This window comes from Tamandua tetradactyla, chromosome 17 (assembly GCF_023851605.1).
Source record: "Tamandua tetradactyla isolate mTamTet1 chromosome 17, mTamTet1.pri, whole genome shotgun sequence".
Taxonomy (NCBI): domain Eukaryota; kingdom Metazoa; phylum Chordata; class Mammalia; order Pilosa; family Myrmecophagidae; genus Tamandua; species Tamandua tetradactyla.
Window position 1 is genome coordinate 70,754,216 of NC_135343.1, and position 19,307 is coordinate 70,773,522.

The 19,307-nt window shown below is 37.7% G+C and overlaps 1 long non-coding RNA gene across 1 annotated transcript in view; it reads right to left on the reverse strand.

Annotated features, from left to right (window-relative positions):
* Positions 1 to 2,577: 2,577 nt before the first annotated feature.
* LOC143661743 (uncharacterized) overlaps positions 2,578 to 19,307 on the reverse strand; it is a 42,319-nt gene continuing 25,589 nt past the window's right edge. The window contains exon 5 of the long non-coding RNA XR_013164795.1: positions 2,578 to 2,979. This is a non-coding gene — a long non-coding RNA (uncharacterized LOC143661743). The remainder of the gene's footprint in view (positions 2,980 to 19,307) is intronic.

Here is a 19,307-nt window from a genome sequence, read left to right on the forward strand (position 1 = left end):
ACTTCTTTCATATCACCTGGAAAAATTTGCTCCAAACTACTTAAGCCACATTCTTCTTTCCTTCAGATCCACCCAAAGAGTTGACAGCTTCCAGAAAACTTCTCCTTTGGCCAAAAAAAAACAGAAAAAAGCTAGTGTTCTGTACACTTCCCACATCCTGTATTGACAATTTTGTGTGAGTCAGTGTCCCTGCCAGGGGGACATTTTCTGGACATAAATAGTTGGCTGCAAGTCCTTAGCAGTATGGGTATCACCTGCTAGAGTCCAAGAGTGTATAACCCCGTACTTGAGCTGCTAGGATCCAAAGTTGGTAGAGACGGGGTAGGATGATGGAAGGAAGAAACAGGGAGGGCGTCTACCTCCAGAGGGTTTAGGTATCCCAATGAGGGCAGTGATGTTCCCTAAGAACACTTTAGCTTACTTCAAACCTAGCTGCAAAAAAGTCCATATTTTAGCTTTATTTTCTCAACTTTAAAATTCAGATAACTTCAATTTAGCAAGAATAGCTTTAGCATTTTGCCTCACCCTTAATTCATTCTTCAACAACCTCCATTGGGGTTCCATGTCCATCATGCACTGCAATAGTCCTGTCAGGGACCATGCCTGTTTCTTCTCTCTATCTACTCGCCCTAAATGAGCTGACCCCATATCCATGGCTTTAAATGCCATCTATGCTCATATCTCCCAGATTTATATCCCCAATCCAGATCTCTCTCTGCTGCTCCAGACCTGTATATCCAACTTTCCAGTTGATGTTTACACTGTCCCCTCTTCCACCAGTCAGACCTATTTATCATTCACATTTCAAACTGTGGATCCCTCAACCTTCTGAGGCCCCCATAATTTAAGAGCTGTCTTTTATTTCTTTTCTCACCTTCTCTTAGTTCTACCATCAAAATCTCTCTTCGGTCTGTTTGTATCCCTTCATTTCCTTTACCACCTTAGACTAAATTCCCATCAATTCTACCTAGACTCTTACCTTATGAACTTAGCCCCTATTTGCCCTTTACAAATTTACTCTCCACATGGTGTCCTATGTGATCTTTCTAAAATGTAAATCAAACCATATCATGCCCAGCTTAAAGCCATCAATCACTCCCTTTCATTCTTAGCATAAAAATCAGACTTCTTATGATGGGCTTCAGAGACCCCATGGTATTCGGCTACTGCCTAATTCACTGATCTCATCTCCTCTACTTGCTTCTTCTCTCCTTTTTTCAATCCACACTGATTGCCTTTAAGTTCCCCCAATATGCTTTTGTATTTCTGGATGTTGTACTTGTATTTTTTCTGCCTACAGAGCTCTCACCACAGGTCTTTACCTGACCAATTTATCTTTATCTGTAGGGTCTCAGGTCACATTAGTTTCTCACAAGCAGCTTCTCGGACACCCTATTCAAAGAGGACTAAATGCTGTCATTTTCTTATCTCATTACTTTATTTCCTATGCAGCCATTCACCACATTCTAGAATTACACTGTTTATGAATTGATGTGCTTTCTTTATTGCTTGTTCCACAGTTCCCTCCTCCAACACATGCCAGAGCATGGACTCTATGAAGCTCCCTCCTCACCCAACCTTCTGCATCCGCAGTGCCTCCAGGGAGCCTGGAGCATATGTATTTGTTAAATGAGTGAAATCCCAGTATTACTTCTGATGTCAGTACATGAATTGCTCATGATGTCCCAAGGTCTCTACGGGCCCCCTTTATGTATATTATTTCCTCAAACCATCCAAAAGTAGGTGCCTATCCCCATTTCAGAGTTCTGAAAACTGAGGTTCTGATGCAAGTGACTTGCCTGTGGTCTCCCAGCTGGTTCAGGGCAGGGCCAGGATTGAAGCCCAGGTCTGTCTGATTCTGCCACCTCCACTGCTGCCAGTAAGAACAGAAACGTGGGTAGAAACACCAGGACTGTTTCAGTCTTCTACGTTGTTTAAAACTGGCTTCAGATTTCAGACAAGGCTCTCGATTGGAGAAATTCTTTAATTACCTCTACGGTAGAGATTCGGTCAACTGGTATTTATTTCAAAAATTCTGGGAGCAGCATGTTTTCCCTCTCCAAGGAACAAACTACAATGGAGGATAGGTAGAGATGGGTGTTTTGGGGTTCTGAAAGCAATGCAGTTTTCCTTTCATTCAGAGTGGTATTGATCAAAGCTCCACTAATGGGTCTAATGTTTACCACATGTGGGGAAGCAAGAGTCTCCTGGACATGAGCTTTCTCTTCTCTGCGGTCCTGCCCTGCCCTACCCTTCCCTTGCCTGCCAATTTAGGCTTACATATTTGAGGGCTGAAAAACATAAAAAATGGGAGGAGAGTGAGCCCTACCCCAACACACTAAGCAGAACTGAGCAAACCCACAGATTGAGTGATCTCTTTGTGCAGGACCTTGGAACATTCTTCCTTCCCAGCTCGAGTAGGGACGCTCCTCCTCCCCACCTCAGGCAGGGCCAAGGCCACGTCCCTTGTCACTCCAGGAAGAGGGGATAAGAGAAGCTGTGGCTCTCAGTCCCATGCTGCAGCAAGGACCACACAACCTACTGAACAGTACTTTAAGAGATGAAGCAACTGTTCTGTCATCCTGGAGATTAAAGGAGTTCCTTTGGGGCCATAAGTCCCTATGGAATCCCCAGGAAGTAATCTGGCAGCTGTTTCCATGAAGCCAGTGGGGCTTTACACTGGCAGGATAAATGGAGCTGCCCAGACAGAGGCAACTCACCACCTCGTCAGTCCTCCATCCTGAGCCAATATGGGGCTTTAAACACCTAAGTATGATATGCAGAAACACGTACTTACCGTAAGTGAACATCTCAAGGAATTTCGCAAATTAAACACACCCTACAGGTGTAGTAACCAAAATGAGACACAGTCTGTTACCAGAGCTTCTGGAATCCTGCCTTGTGCCCCCTCCAGCCACTGTGCCCCCGTGATAGCAGCTCTTCTGACTTCTGACGCCATGGGGTGTGCCCGGGTGATTCCTATAAATGGAAACAAACAGCATGTATTCTTTGGTGTCTAGCTTGTTTTGCTTGATCTCAGGATTCTGAAAACATTCATTCATTTTGTTGGAAGTTGTCGTAGAGCATCTGTTCTCATTACACTATGGTATTCTACAGTGTATATATATGTACTATGTATATACACCACAATTCATTTATTAGAGATTTTTTTCAATACACTTCTGACTAGTGTCATTTTCTAGGCTGAGTGGGCACCAAATTTAGTTTATTGCAGCCACCTTTTTGAAGATGGGGAAACTTCTGTAAGTTCTATGTCATCCAACTGATATTTAGAAATAATTTTCTCCTCTTCCTGAGTAAGTCTACCACATCGAGATTTATTTGTAGAGCAATTTAGGCTGTGTTTAGACTTCCCCATGGGATGTCTTGTTGGAGGTCCTGGACCAGTATTAGAAATTCCTCCTTCCATTAATGACGACAATTGTCATTGGACTATGACTATGGCTGAGTTCATTCCAATGACATGGAATCAATGGTACTTGTTCTGCCTTCCTCCCAGAGTGCTCTGAGGATCAAGTAAGATGAGGCAGACACCATAAAACTGTTAACACAGTATGACACCAACTTCATAAAAAAAATAGGCACATGTATTATATCTAGGCCAAAAAAAAAAAAAAGACTATAGCAAAACACTGAGATTATGGAATTAGTTTTCTTATTTTCACATCTTAAAATTCTACATATTCCATTCAGGAATGAATGAAATTTAACATTCATTACTTTTTAATAAGACATATTTTTATAAAAGTCAAATATTTTTTTTTATTAATTAAAAAAAGAATTAACAAAACAATTAGAAATCGTTCCAATCTACATGTACAATCAGTAATTCTTAATAACATCACATAGTTGCATATTCATCATTTCTTAGTACATTTGCATCGATTTAGAAAAAGAAATAAAAAGACAACAGAATAAGAATTAAAACAATAATAGAAAGAAAAAAACAAAAACAAAAACAAAAAACCTATACCTCACATGCAGCTTCATTCAGTGTTTTAACATAATTGCATTACAATTGGGTAGTATTGTGCTGTCCATTTCTGAGTTTTTATATCCAGTCCCGTTGTACAGTCTGTATCCCTTCAGCTCCAATTATCCCTTCTCTTTTTTTTTTTTTTTAATTAACGGAAAAAAAGAAATTAACCCAACATTTAGAGATCATATCATTCTACATATGCAATCATTAATTCTTAACATCATCACATAGATGCATGATCATCATTTCTTAGTACATTTGCATTGGTTTAGAAGAACTAGCAACATAACCGAAAAAGATATAGAATGTTAATATAGAGAAAAAAATAAAAGTAATAATAGTAAAATCAAAACAAAACAAAACAAAACAAAACAAAAACCTGTAGCTCAGATGCACCTTCATTCAGTGTTTTAACATGATTATTTTACAATTAGGTATTATTGTGCTGTCCGTTTTTGAGTTTTTGTATCTAGTCCTCTTACACCGTCTGTATCCCTTCAACTCCAATTGGCCATTATCTTACCCTGTTTCTACCTCCTGCTGGACTCTGTTATCAAGGACATATTCCAAATTTATTCTCGAATGTCTGTTCACATCAGTGGGACCATACAGTATTTGTCCTTTAGTTTTTGGCTAGACTCACTCAGCATAATATTCTCTAGGTCCATCCATGTTATTACATGCTTCATAAGTTTATCCTGTCTTAAAGCTGCATAGTATTCCATCGTATGTATATACCACAGTTTGCTTAGCCACTCTTCTGTTGATGGAGATTTCGGCTGTTTCCATCTCTTTGCAATTGTAAATAACGCTGCTATAAACATTGGTGTGCAAATGTCCGTTTGTGTCTTTGCCCTTAAGTCCTTTGAGTATATTCCCAGCAATGGTATTGCTGGGTCATATGGCAATTCTATATTCAGCTTTTTGAGGAACCGCCAAACTGCCTTCCACAGTGGTTGCACCATTTGACATTCCCACCAACAGTGGATAAGTGTGCCTCTTTCTCCGCATCCTCTCCAGCACTTGTCATTTTCTGTTTTGTTGATAATGGCCATTCTGGTGGGTGTGAGATGATATCTCATTGTGGTTTTGATTTGCATTTCTCTAATGGCCAGGGACATTGAGCATCTCTTCATGTGCCTTTTGGCCATTTGTATTTCCTCTTCTGATAGGTGTCTGTTCAAGTCTTTTTCCCATTTTGTAATTGGGTTGGCTGTCTTTTTGTTGTTGAGATGAACAATCTCTTTATAAATTCTGGATACTAGACCTTTATCTGATATATCATTTCCAAATATTGTCTCCCATTGTGAAGGCTGTCTTTCTACTTTCTTGATGAAGTTCTTTGATGCACAAAAGTGTTTAATTTTGAGGAGTTCCCATTTATTTATTTCCTTCTTCAGTGCTCTTGCTTTAGGTTTAAGGTCCATAAAACCGCCTCCAGTTGTAAGATCCATAAGATATCTCCCAACATTTTCCTCTAACTGTTTTATGGTCTTAGACCTAATGTTTAGATCTTTGATCCATTTTGAGTTAACTTTTGTATAGGGTGTGAGAGATGGGTCTTCTTTCATTCTTTTGCACATGGATATCCAGTTCTCTAGGCACCATTTATTGAAGAGACTGCTCTGTCCCAGGTGAGTTGGCTTGACTGCCTTATCAAAGATCAAATGTCCATAGATGAGAGGGTCTATATCTGAGCACTCTATTTGATTCCATTGGTCGATATATCTATCTTTATGCCAATACCATGCTGTTTTGACCACTGTGGCTTCATAATATGCCTTAAAGTCAGGCAGCGCGAGACCTCCAGCTTCGTTTTTTTTCCTCAAGATGTTTTTAGCAATTCGGGGCACCCTGCCCTTCCAGATAAATTTGCTTATTGGTTTTTCTATTTCTGAAAAATAAGTTGTTGGGATTTTGATTGGTATTGCATTGAATCTGTAAATCAATTTAGGTAGGATTGACATCTTAACTATATTTAGTCTTCCAATCCATGAACACGGTATGCCCTTCCATCTATTTAGGTCTTCTGTGATTTCTTTTAGCAGTTTTTTGTAGTTTTCTTTATATAGGTTTTTTGTCTCTTTAGTTAAATTTATTCCTAGGTATTTTATTCTTTTAGTTGCAATTGTAAATGGGATTCGTTTCTTGATTTCCCCCTCAGCTTGTTCATTACTAGTGTATAGAAATGCTACAGATTTTTGAATGTTGATCTTGTAACCTGCTACTTTGCTGTACTCATTTATTAGCTCTAGTAGTTTTGTTGTGGATTTTTCCGGGTTTTCAACGTATAGTATCATATCGTCTGCAAACAGTGATAGTTTTACTTTTTCCTTTCCTATTTTGATGCCTTGTATTTATTTTTCTTGTCTAATTGCTCTGGCTAGAACCTCCAACACAATGTTGAATAATAGTGGTGATAGTGGACATCCTTGTCTTGTTCCTGATCTTAAGGGGAAAGTTTTCAATTTGTCCCCATTGAGGATGATATTAGCTGTGGGTTTTTCATATATTCCCTCTATCATTTTAAGGAAGTTCCCTTGTATTCCTATCTTTTGAAGTGTTTTCAACAGGAAAGGATGTTGAATCTTGTCAAATGCCTTCTCTGCATCAATTGAGATGATCATGTGATTTTTCTGCTTTGATTTGTTGATATGGTGTATTACATTAATTGATTTTCTTATGTTGAACCATCCTTGCATACCTGGGATGAATCCTACTTGGTCATGATGCATAATTCTTTTAATGTGTTGTTGGATACGATTTGCTAGAATTTTATTGAGGATTTTTGCATCTATATTCATTAGCGAGATTGGTCTGTAGTTTTCTTTTTTTGTAATATCTTTGCCTGGTTTTGGTATGAGGGTGATGTTGGCTTCATAGAATGAATTAGGCAGTTTTCCCTCCACTTCGATTTTTTTGAAGAGTTTGAGGAGAATTGGTACTAATTCTTTCTGGAACGTTTGGTAGAATTCACATGTAAAGCCATCTGGTCCTGGACTTTTCTTTTTAGGAAGCTTTTGAATGACTAATTCAATTTCTTTACTTGTGATTGGTTTGTTGAGGTCATCTATGTCTTCTTGAGTCAAAGTTGGTTGTTCATGTCTTTCCAGGAACCCGTCCATTTCATCTAAATTGTTGTATTTATTAGCGTAAAGTTGTTCATAGTATCCTGTTATTACCTCCTTTATTTCTGTGAGGTCAGTAGTTATGTCTCCTCTTCCATTTCTGATCTTATTTATTTGCATCCTCTCTCTTCTTCTTTTTGTCAATCTTGATAGGGGCCCATCAATCTTATTGATTTTCTCATAGAACCAACTTCTGGTCTTATTGATTTTCTCTACTGTTTTCATATTTTCAATTTCATTTATTTCTGCTCTGATCTTTGTTATTTCTTTCCTTTTGCTTGCTTTGGGATTAGTTTGCTGTTCTTTCTCCAGTTCTTCCATGTGAGCAGTTAATTCCTGCATTTTTGCCTTTTCTTCTTTTCTGATATAGGCATTTAGGGCAATAAATTTCCCTCTTAGCACTGCCTTTGCTGCATCCCATAAGTTTTGATATGTTGTGTTTTCGTTTTCATTTGCCTCGAGGTATTTACTAATTTCTCTTGCAATTTCTTCTTTGACCCACTCGTTGTTTAAAAGTGTGTTGTTGAGCCTCCAGGTATTTGTGAATTTTCTGGCATTCCGCCTATTATTGATTTCCAACTTCATTCCTTTATGATCCGAGAAAGTGTTGTGTATGATTTCAATCTTTTTAAATTTGTTAAGACTTGCTTTGTGACCCAGCATATGGTCTACCTTTGAGAATGATCCATGAGCACTTGAGAAAAAGGTGTATCCTGTTGTTGTGGGATGTAATGTCCTACAAATATCTGTTAAGTCTAGCTCCTTTATAGTAATATTCAGATTCTCTATTTCTTTATTGATCCTCTGTCTAGATGTTCTGTCCATTGATGAGAGTGGGGAATTGAAGTCTCCAACTATTATGGTATTTGTGTCTATTTCCCTTTTCAGTGTTTGCAGTGTATTCCTCACGTATTTTGGGGCATTCTGGTTCGGTGCATAAATATTTATGATTGTTATGTCTTCTTGTTTAATCGTTCCTTTTATTAGTATATAGTGTCCTTCTTTGTCTCTTTTAACTGTTTTACATTTGAAGTCTAACTTGTTGGATATTAGTATAGCCACTCCTGCTATTTTCTGGTTGTTATTTGCATGAAATATCTTTTCCCAACCTTTCACTTTCAACCTATGTTTATCTTTGGGTCTAAGATGTGTTTCCTGTAGACAGCATATAGAAGGATCCTGTTTTTTAATCCATTCTGCCAGTCTATGTCTTTTGATTGGGGAATTCAGTCCATTAACATTTAGTGTTATTACTGTTTGGATAATATTTTCCTCTGCCATTTTGCCTTTTGTATTACATATATCATATCTGACTTTCCTTCTTTCTACACTCTTCTCCATACCTCTCTCTTCTGTCTTTTCGGTTCTGACTCTAGTGCTCCCTTTAATATTTCTTGCAGAGCTGGTCTCTTGGTCACAAATTCTCTCAGTGACTTTTTGTCTGAGAATGTTTTAATTTCTCCCTCATTTTTGAAGGACAATTTTGCTGGATATAGGAGTCTTGGTTGGCAGTTTTTCTCTTTTAGTAATTTAAATATATCATCCCACTGTCTTCTAGCCTCCATGGTTTCTGCTGAGAAATCTACACATAGTCTTATTGGGTTTCCCTTGTATGTGATGGATTGTTTTTCTCTTGCTGCTTTCAAGATCCTCTCTTTCTCTTTGACCTCTGACATTCTAACTAGTAAGTGTCTTGGAGAATGCCTATTTGGGTCTAATCTCTTTGGGGTGCGCTGCACTTCTTGGATCCGTAATTTTAGGTCTTTCATAAGAGTTGGGAAATTTTCAGTGAAAATTTCTTCCATTAGTTTTTCTCCTCCTTTTCCCTTCTCTTCTCCTTCTGGGACACCCACAACACGTATATTTTTGTGCTTCATATTGTCCTTGAGTTCCCTGATACCCTGTTCAAATTTTTCCATTCTTTTCCCGATAGTTTCTGTTTGTTTTTGGAATTCAGATGTTCCATCCTCCAAATCACTAATTCTATCTTCTGTCTCTTTGAATCTATCATTGTAGGTATCCATTGTTTTTTCTATCTTTTCTACTTTGTCCTTCACTTCCATAAGTTCTGTGATTTGTTTTTTCAGTTTTTCTGTTTCTTCTTTATGTTCAGCCCATGTCTTCTTCATGTCCTCCCTCAATTTATCGATTTCGTTTTTGAAGAGGTTTTCCATTTCTGTTCGTATATTCAGCATTAGTTGTCTCAGCTCCTGTATCTCATTTGAACTATTGGTTTGTTCCTTTGACTGGGCCATATTTTCAATTATTTGAGCGTGATCCATTATCTTCTGTTGGCGTCTGCGCATTTAGACAGATTTCCCTGAGCTGCTTCTCTCAGCCAGCCAGCCGTTCCAGGATGGGGTACGCTGTCTTTTTTATCTCTGTTGTGGCTTTGGGCGCTTTCTGTATCGTTTCTACTCCCCTAGTAGCTGTCCTGGAGAAGAAACTAAGATCCGCACGTCTTACTAAGCCGCCATCTTCCAGGAAGTCTAAAAGTCAAATATTTTTAAAAGAGCACTGAAGTCTATAAATTAAAGAAATGAATGCATGGTATATATTTGCTTAATCAATTCACAAGGAAGACTTGTCGGTTTTTTAAAAAATAGAAAGTTTTGTGTTGTAATTTAGGTTGGCAAGCCAGAACAGACACAGCCCCTGCTGAAAGCTTGAAAAAGAGTAAAGTGCTTGGCAGTTCAGGCAGCCAAGAGATAAACAGAATCTAAAGTTCTCACATTACTTTTCTTAAACAAAGCAGGTGGGTACTGAGCATAGGGGTAAAGTGTCTGAGAAATGCCCGTGAGCTGCACTTCTCTGTCTTTTGTGTGGTTCCAGGTAGATACATGTTTTAGGCATCATAATAATAGCAGAACAAAATAAAATCTCCCAAGGAAAGCAATGAGTTGAGAAGCCTTAAATCTTGGGTTGAAGGCAAGTGTACCTAACAATGGGTGGGAAAAGGCTCCCACCTAGAGAAAATAAGAAAAGTCAGAACAAATCTCACTCTCCAGGGATTGGCAGGACCAAGTCCTCTTTGCCCTGTACTTGGAAAATCCAAGTAGAATCTGTGTTGAGGAAGGATTCTTTGGACTTTATAATTTTTGCTTGGTATGCTTTGCCACATGAGGGCAATTTTAAACCTAAAAACACTTTATTATTTCTAGAGGTCAAGGTCTATAATCCATGGTTGTAAAATAATGTGATTTACACATCACCAGCATCTACATCACCTGGCAGTTTGTGAGAAATGCAGAATCTCAGACCTTACCGCAAACCCACTGGATCAGGGTCTGTATTTTAATAAGATTATCAGGTTAATTTTCGAAAATATGAGAAAGGTAAAAAGAACAGTTTGGGGTTTTTACCTCCCACACCTCCAAACCCCACCTTCTCCTGCATTGATTTCTATTTAAATATTCATCATCACTTAGATGGTGAATTAAAAAAATATATTTTAGTAACATATGCACAACCAAAAATTTCCCCTTTTTAACCATATTCAGTTATATAAAACTGCATCATCATCCATTACCAAATAGAAATTCTGTGCTAATTAAGCTTTAATGCCCCCTTCCCAGCCCTGGAAATCTATATTCGAATTTCAGATATTATAAATTTTTCATTCTAATTATTTGATATCAGTAAGATCACACAAAATTTGTCCTTTTTTGCCTCTGGCTTATTTCACTCAACATGATATCTTTAAGATTCATCTATGTTGTTAGATGTATCAGGACTTCACTCCTTTCTGGGTCTGCATGATATTCCATCGCATGTATATACCACATTTTACTTATCTGTTCATCTACTGTTGGACACTTGGGTTGTTTCTACCTTTTGACAATTGTGAATAATGCTACTCAGAGCATTGGTGAGCAAATACCTAAATTCCCGCTTTCCTTTCTTTGGGGTATATATCTAGAAGTGGGATTGCTGGATCATATGATAATTCTACACTTAACTTTCTATAGCTATCATTTTATGGTCCCTCCAGCAATGAGCCAGCATTCCTATTTCTCCACATCCCTTTCCAACACTTATCTTTCTTTTTTTTTTAGTAGTAGTAGCCATTCTAGTGGGTGTGAAATGGTGTCCTGTTGTGGTTTTGATTTGCATTTACCTGATGGTTACTGATGTTGAACATCTTTTCTTGTGCCATTTATATATCTTCTTTGAAGAAAATGTCTGTTCAAGTCTTTTGCCCATTCTTTAATTGGGCTGTTTATCTTTTTGTTGTTGAGTTGTAGGATTTCTGTATAAATTATTTATAAATTCAGATATGTAGTGTCCAGCTATTTTCTTCCATTCTGTAGGTTGTCTCTTTAATTTCATGATGAAGTACCTTTAGTCTTCCAATTGATGAGCATGGAATATTCTTCCATTTATTTAGGTCTTCTTTGATTTCTTTTAGCAATGTTTTGTGGTTTTCCATGTACTAAATCACTTACACCCTTGGTGTATTAATTTGTAAGCTGCTGGAATGTGATATACCAGAACTATAATGGACTTTTAAAAAGAGGAATTTAATAAATTACAAGTTTACAGCTCTAGACCTATAAAAATGTCTAACTAAGGCATCCAGGGAAAGATATCTTAGTTCAAGAAAGGCTGATGTGTCAGGAACACCTCTGTCAGCTGGGTAGTCATGTGGCTGGCATCTGCTAGTCTCCTGCTCCTGGGCTCTGTTGCTTTCAGCCTCTGTTTCTGTGGGGGTTCCTCACTTTACTTCTCTGGTACTGGCTTTCATCTCTTGGCTTCCCTTGGCTCTCTCCAGGTTCTGGCTTGCTTAACATCTCATAGCGACATCTGCTAGGTTCCAAGCATCTCTAAACATCCGTGTCTCTGTTCTTTGCCCATTAGCTCTGCTCTGAAGTTTCTGTCTGCTCTGTCATTTCTAACTCTCTCCAAAATGTTTCCTCTTTTAAAAGATTTCAGTAAACTAAACAAGACCCACTGGAATGGGTGGAGTCACATTTCCATCTAATCAAAAGATCACACCCGGGGGGGCCACGGTGGCTCAGCAGGCAAATACACTTGCCTGCCATGCCAGAGGTCCCGGGTTCGTTTCCCGGTGCCTGCCCATGTAAAAGAAAAAAAAAAAAAAAAGATCACACCCACAATTGGGTTTGTCACATCTCCATGGAGATAATCTAATTGAAAGTTTCCAACCTACAGTATTGAGTCAGGATTAAAAGAAACGGCTGCTCCCACAAGATTGGATCATGATTAAAGCATGTTTTTTCTGGGGTACATAATACTTTCAAACTGGCACACTTGGTTGGTTATGTTTATTCCTTGATACTTGATTCTTTATTTGCTATTGCAAATTGATTTTTTAAATCAATTTCCTCTTCATATTGTTTACTCCTAGTGTATAGAGAAATTGCTGATTTTTGCCTGGTGATCTTATATCCTTCCCTTTGGCTTAATTTATTAGTTCTAAAAGCTTTGTTGTAGCCTTTTCAGAACTTTCTATAATAGGATCATGACATCTGCAAATAGTGAAAGTTTCACTTCTTCCTTTCTAATTTAGATGCCTTTTATTATTTTTCCTTGCCTAGTTGCTCTGGCTAGAACTTCCAGTACAATATTGAATAACAAGGATGATAGTGGATATCCTTCTCTCAGCTCTGATCTTGGAGGAAAAACTTTCAGACTTTCACCATTGCATATGATGTTAGCTGTGGATTTTTCCTATATGCCATTTATCATGTTGAGGAAATTTCTTTCTATTCCTAGTTTTCTAAGTGTTTTTATCAAGAAATGGTTCTGGATATTGTCAAATGTCTTTTCTGCATCAATTGAGATTATCATGTGTCTTTTTCTTTTATTCTCTTAATGTGTTGTTTATATTAATTGATTTTCTTACGTTGAACCACATTGCAGACCTGGGATAAATCCGACTTGATCATGCTATATAATTCTTTTAATATGCTGTTGGATTTGATTTGGTAGTATTTTGTTGAGGATTTTTGCATCTATATTCATAGACATTGGTCAGTAATTTTCTTTTCTTGTGGTATCTTTATCTGGCTTTGGTATGGGAGTGATATTGCCCTCATAGAATAAGTTAGGGAGTATTCCCTTCTCTTCAACTTTTTGGAAGAGTTTGTGCAGGAATGGTGTTCATTCTTCTCAGAAAATGAGAAGAATTTTCTCATTTTCTCATTCACAGGCTTCACCTGTGAAGCCATCTGGTCCTGGACTTTCTTTGCTAGGAGGTTTTTGATTACTGATTCAATTTCTGTACTTATCATTGGTCGGTTGAGATCTTTTACTTCTAGAGTCAGTATAGATTCCTTGTACGTTTCCAGGAACTTGTTCATTTCATCCAGGTTGTCTAATGTGTTGACATACAGTTGCTCATAGTACCCTCTTATGATCCTTTTTATTCCTGTGGGCTCAGTAGTAAGCTCCCCCTTTCATTTCCAATTTTAATTATTTGTATAATCTCTCTTTTTTCTTTGCCTAGCTAAAAGTTTTTCTATTTTATTGGTTTTGTTAATTCTATTTTTTTAGTTCTCTATTTCATTTATTTCTGTCAAATCTTTATTATTTCCTTCCTTCTATCACTTTGGGTTTAATTTGCTGTTATTTTTTCTAGTTCCTGCAGATGTGCAGTTAGGTCTGTGATTTGAGCTCTTCTTTTTGAATGTAAACATTTAGGGCTATAAATTTCCTTCTGAGCACTGCCTTCACTGTGTTCCATAAGTTTTAACATTTTGTGTTCTCATTTTAATTTCTCTCAAGATATTTCCTGATTTTTCTTGTGATTTCTTCTTTGACCCATTAATTGTTTAAGAGTGTGTTAACCTCCACACATTTGTGGCTACTTCAGTTCTCTGTCTGTTATTGATTTCTAGCTTCATTTCTTTGTGGTCAGAGAAGATGCTTTGTATAGTTTTGATCTTTTAGAATTTATTGAGACTTTTTTGTGACCTCATATGTGGTCTGTCCTGGAGAATGATCTCTGTGTACTTAAGAAGAATGTGTATCTGCTCTTTTGGTGCACTGCTCTGTATATGTCTGTTAGGCCTAGTTCATTTACCATATTGTTCAAGATCTCTCTTTCCTTACGGATCTTCTGTCTAGATGTTCTATTTGATGGTGATAATGCTGTGCTGAGTCTCCAGCTATTAATATAGAGATGTCTATTTTCCCCATCAGTTTTGCTAATGTTTGCCTTGCGCATTTGGGCCACTCTAGTTAGGTGCATAGATGTTTGTGATTGTTATTTCTTTTTGGTGGATTGACCCTTTTATTAATATATAGTGTCCTTCTTTCTCTCTTGAAACAGTTTTTGACTTGAAGTCTATTCTGTCCAATATTAGCACAACTACCCCAGCTCTCTTTTAGTTACTATTTGCCTGGAATATTTTTTTCCGTTTTTTCACTTTCAACCAATTTATATCTTTAGGTCAAAGTGAGTCTCTTGTAAACCATGTGTTGTTGGATAATGCTTTTTTTATCCATTCTGGCAATCTGTGTCTTTTGATTGAGGGGTTTAATCCATTAACTTTCAGTGACAGGGCAGGATTTTCTTCAGCCATTTTACCCTTTGCTTTTTAGTCTTATATCTCTTTTGTCTCTCATTTCCTTTGTTATAACCTCCTTTTTTATATGCTTGATCTTTTGTTATGTAACTGATTGATCCTTTTCTCATTTTCATTTCTGTTTATTTTAAAAATACGTGCTTTGTGGTTGCCTTGGGGTTGTATTGAACAACCTTACTCCATAACTTACTAGCTTGAAAATATACCGACTTAACTTCAATAGCATACACTCTCTCTGCTCTATATCCCTCTGTTTCCTCTGTTTATGTTGTTTTGGTCATGCATTACCTTTGTATATTTTGCATATCTGTTATAGGGAAATATGATTATTTCTTATCCAATGTATTTTATCTCATAGGAAATACAGAGTTATAATGCAACTGGAGATAGAGAATATAAAACTATTGGATTCTTCATTTAACCATGTAGCTACTTTTGCTGAAGATCTTCATTCTTAGTATTCTAATGGGAATTCTTAGAATATAGGGCATGTCCATTGGTGATGAACTTTCTCAGTTTTGTTTATATGTAAGTGTCATAAACTCTCCCTCATTATTGAAGGACAATTTTGCCAGATAAAGGATTCTTGGCTGGCAGTTTTTCTCTTTCAGTACCTTAAATAGGTCATACCAGTGCCTTCTTGCCTCCATGGTTTCTGATGAGCAATTGGAATTTAGTTTTATTGAGGATCCCTTGTATGTGACCAATTGCTTTCTCTTGCTGCTTTAGAATTCTCTCTTTATCTTTGGCATTTGCCTCCAACTCCTTGATTTGATTTAGGAGATTTGTTTGAACTTCTTTGATTAGTTGTTCTCAAGCCTGTGTTTCCTCTGAAGTTTTAATTTGTTCCCTTGAATGAGCCATAATTTCATCTCTTGAATGAGCCATACTGTTTCTTAGTATAGCTGATGTCTGGACATCTGATTAATTTGTTATGTTAACTCCACAAGTCAGTTTCTGCCTCTTGCCTAAGGTTTAATTATGGATTGGCTGTGCATAAAGGCTCTTCTTCAATGCTTGGTCTGGCTTGTATCCAACCTTTAGGGCAGCCTGTGTCTAACTGTTCAGACATTCCCTCAATCCTTTGCACCTGTTTCTTACTCTTGATCGGCAGTGCAGCTTTTACGATTGCCTTTCTATGTGCAACCATCTCCCTTCCAGGAGGAGATTTCCTTTCTTCATTTCCTTCTCTTGTGTCCCTGGTTGTTCTGTTTATTTTTGTGCTAACTTTCCTTCCCAGGGACTATGATTTGCTCAACTGCTCTCCACGGCTCACTGCCACCTTTTCACTGCAACTTCAAATCCTGGGAACCACCCTGCATTACAGCAGTTCAGCTTTTTTTTTTCCATGAGGGTTTTCTGCCTCAGGTAGACTATCCATATTAGGATATTCTGCCCCCAAGAGCCAGATGAGCTCAAGTGTCAAAAATGTCCTTTAATTTGGTTAGGTGCACCAGCAATTAGAGATGGGCTTGGGTATGTGTACTGCCTGCCAAGGGTTCTGCCCTCTGTCTCTTGTTTCCTGGGGATCCTTTTGTATGCCCATGTTCCCCAATAGATGGGTCCTATCCTGGGGTCATGAGGCCTTAGGTCTCACGCCTTATTTGTGTGTGTGAGTGGGGGGTTCTAAGTCGCTGTGGGACTCAGTTCAGCAGGATTAGTGAGGGGCAGGGGCTGGACTGGCCTACCTGAGTCACAGACTGCTTATTTGCTAGCTGCCAGAATGCTATACACCAGGAATGGAATGGCTTTTAAAAAGGGGAATTTAATAAGTTGCTAGTTTACAGTTCTCAGGCAGAGAAAACGTCCCAATTAAAACAAGTCTATAGACATGTCCAATCTAAGGCATCCAGGGAAAGATACCTTGGTTCAAGAAGGCTGATGACGTTCAATGTTTCTCTCTCAGCTGGAAGGGCACATGGCGAACATGGTGGCATCTGCTGGCTTTCTCATGACTCTACAAAAGGGACTCTTTCCAAAATGTTTCTTCTTTAAAGGGTTCCAGTAAGTAACTCCACCTTCAATGGGTGGAGACACACCTCCATGGAAATCAATTAATCGAAAGTTACCACCCACAATTGGGTGGGTCACATCTCCATGGAAACAATCAAAATGCTCCCAACCAACAATATTGAATGAGGATTAAAGGACATGGCTTTTCTGGGGTCCACCACAGATTCAAATCAGCACACAGATACACCTTCTTTTTGGAGAGTTCTTTTTTTGGTGTTTTTTTTTTCTTGAATTCAACATTTGTGAAGTTTTTCTCCAGTCTGTATTCCTCCAAATTTCAAACAAGTGAAATTTGCCCCTTTGTTTAGTTATTTTTGAGGGAAATCTTTCCTGGGGTTCTGTGGTCCAGTTTTGTAGTTTGGTTTTCAGGTAACCTCACTATAACCATCTTTCCAAGTCATCACGTCCTTTTTCATAAACATTTCAAATGGTTACTCAATACAACATCAAGTGGATATTTGCTAATTAATTTGATGGAATCATTTCTAATTGGACACTTGAGTGATTTATGATTTCTTATATTAAAAGTAACATAGCAAAGCGCACCTCATTTAAGAAATTAAAGAACTTTTTTATTAATTAAAAAAATTAACTAACACAACATTTAGAAATCATTCCATTCTACATATGCAATCAATAATTCTTAATATCATCACATAGATGTATGATCATCATTTCTTAGTACATTTGCATCGATTTAGAAAAAGAAATAGCAAGACAACAGGAAAAGAAATAAAATGATAATATAGAGAAAAAAATAAAAATACAAAATACAAAACATATATATATAAAAAAAAAAACAGAACAGAGAAATAGAGGTAATTCATTGCCGTGGCTATCAAAGAAATAATATTAACATTTCATGAAGGAATAACTGGGCCGATACAGCAGTCAAAGCCACAGCCCAATCAGCCAAACCCCTTCTAATCCTCATCCCTGCACCTCTTAACTTGCCACATGTCCTTCTTAAAAAAATAAAAAAAAAAGTAATATAGCAATATGTATTTTTGTTGTCTATTGGTTTAGATATGTAGGATTTTCTGGGAAAGAATCTCAGAAAAAGATTTAAGAGTAAATTTTGTTTTTTAAGAAAAATATGTTCTTCTTAGTAAAGTTTTTTTTAATATGAGGACACAAATCTATATATGTGATCATTTCACATGGAATACACACACACACACAAATTGAGTGCATGTAAAAACTGGTGACATTTCAGTAAGTCTGTAGTTGAGTTAGCTTTGTTGTACTAATTCCAATATTCTGGTTTTTATGCTATTCAGTACTTATATAAGATATTGCCATTAGGGGCAGTTGCATGAAGGGTACACAGGACTTCTTTGTACTGTTTTTCTAACTTGCTGTGAGTCTATAAATAGAAATTTTAAAAAATGAGAGAGGCAAAAAAGAGAAATCACAAAAAATCTTATCACTCAACCATAAATCCTATTAGTACTTTGGTATATTCTTTTCAACTTTTTTCTATGCATGGTTTAACCATAGTAATGCAAAATAAAAAACTGTTTTAAAAGACCCTTGGTCTACGCAACACTTCATTAGGCATAGCTTTGGTGAGTTACCAGAGTAACCAGAAAACAATAGCGAGGTCTGAGAGGTCTGTGGAAGCTGTGCTGAAGGAGGTTCCAGGTTGCAAAGAAGAATAAGATATTGAAGAAATAAACTATTGTCCATCGTTTTTTAAGCTTTACCCCTCCCATAACCCTCTTCTTCACTTCCTTGGCAATGTTTCCATCTCTGTCTTCTCCATGTATCAATCTTATTTCTTTATTTGATTGTTATGAGGCATCTGTGAAAATGCAGGGTGTTTTAGAAATAATAATTGTAATTTGCTTTTAGGGGGTGAAAACAGAAAGGAAAAGGAATTTCCTCCAGCTAAGTGCTCGCCTCTGGCTCTTAGCCACATGTGCAGAAAGGACACCAAGTAAATGACTAAGGTGGTTGTGGTTAATTAATGCTCTGATTACTAATGGGAAACACTTAAGTAAATAGCACTGGAGAACACTTGAACTCCCCTGCAATTCCATGCTTTGTGCACTCTCACCTACCAACCTCATCTCCATGACAACAAGCCTTCTTTAAAACTCAACTCCAATGGCACCTTCTAGGAGATTCTGTCTTTAGCTATCTTCAGGACAAAGCTCAGTGCCCCCATATATCTTCCAGTACTTATTATGTGGTTCCTCCGTGCTTGCTTTTCTCCCCCACTGGGCCATCATTCCTTGATCCTGGAGAGCGGGACCTATTCTTTGTTAGTCATCTGTTGCAGTATCCAACACATTTAGAAGTAGGTTCTCAACAAAGTGCTTGTTGGTGGAAGGAATGAAGGAAAGAAAACAGAAAGGTGGGAAGAAGGGAGAGAGGGAGGGAAGGAAAATGGTCTCTGGGATGTCACGTGTGAAGGCAGCTTAAACAATTGACCTGAATATTTCCAAATGCCCACAGCTCCTTGTGGACCTCACAAAATTCTGTCTTCTTCTCCTTCTGAGCCTGTTTGCCAGCATGGCGGGCCTGTGCCCAGAATGGGTGAATGCTGGTGCACTGTGTGGGCAGTTTCTGCTTTGGTTCTTACCATTCCCTCTCCTTGGATGAGCTGTAGGT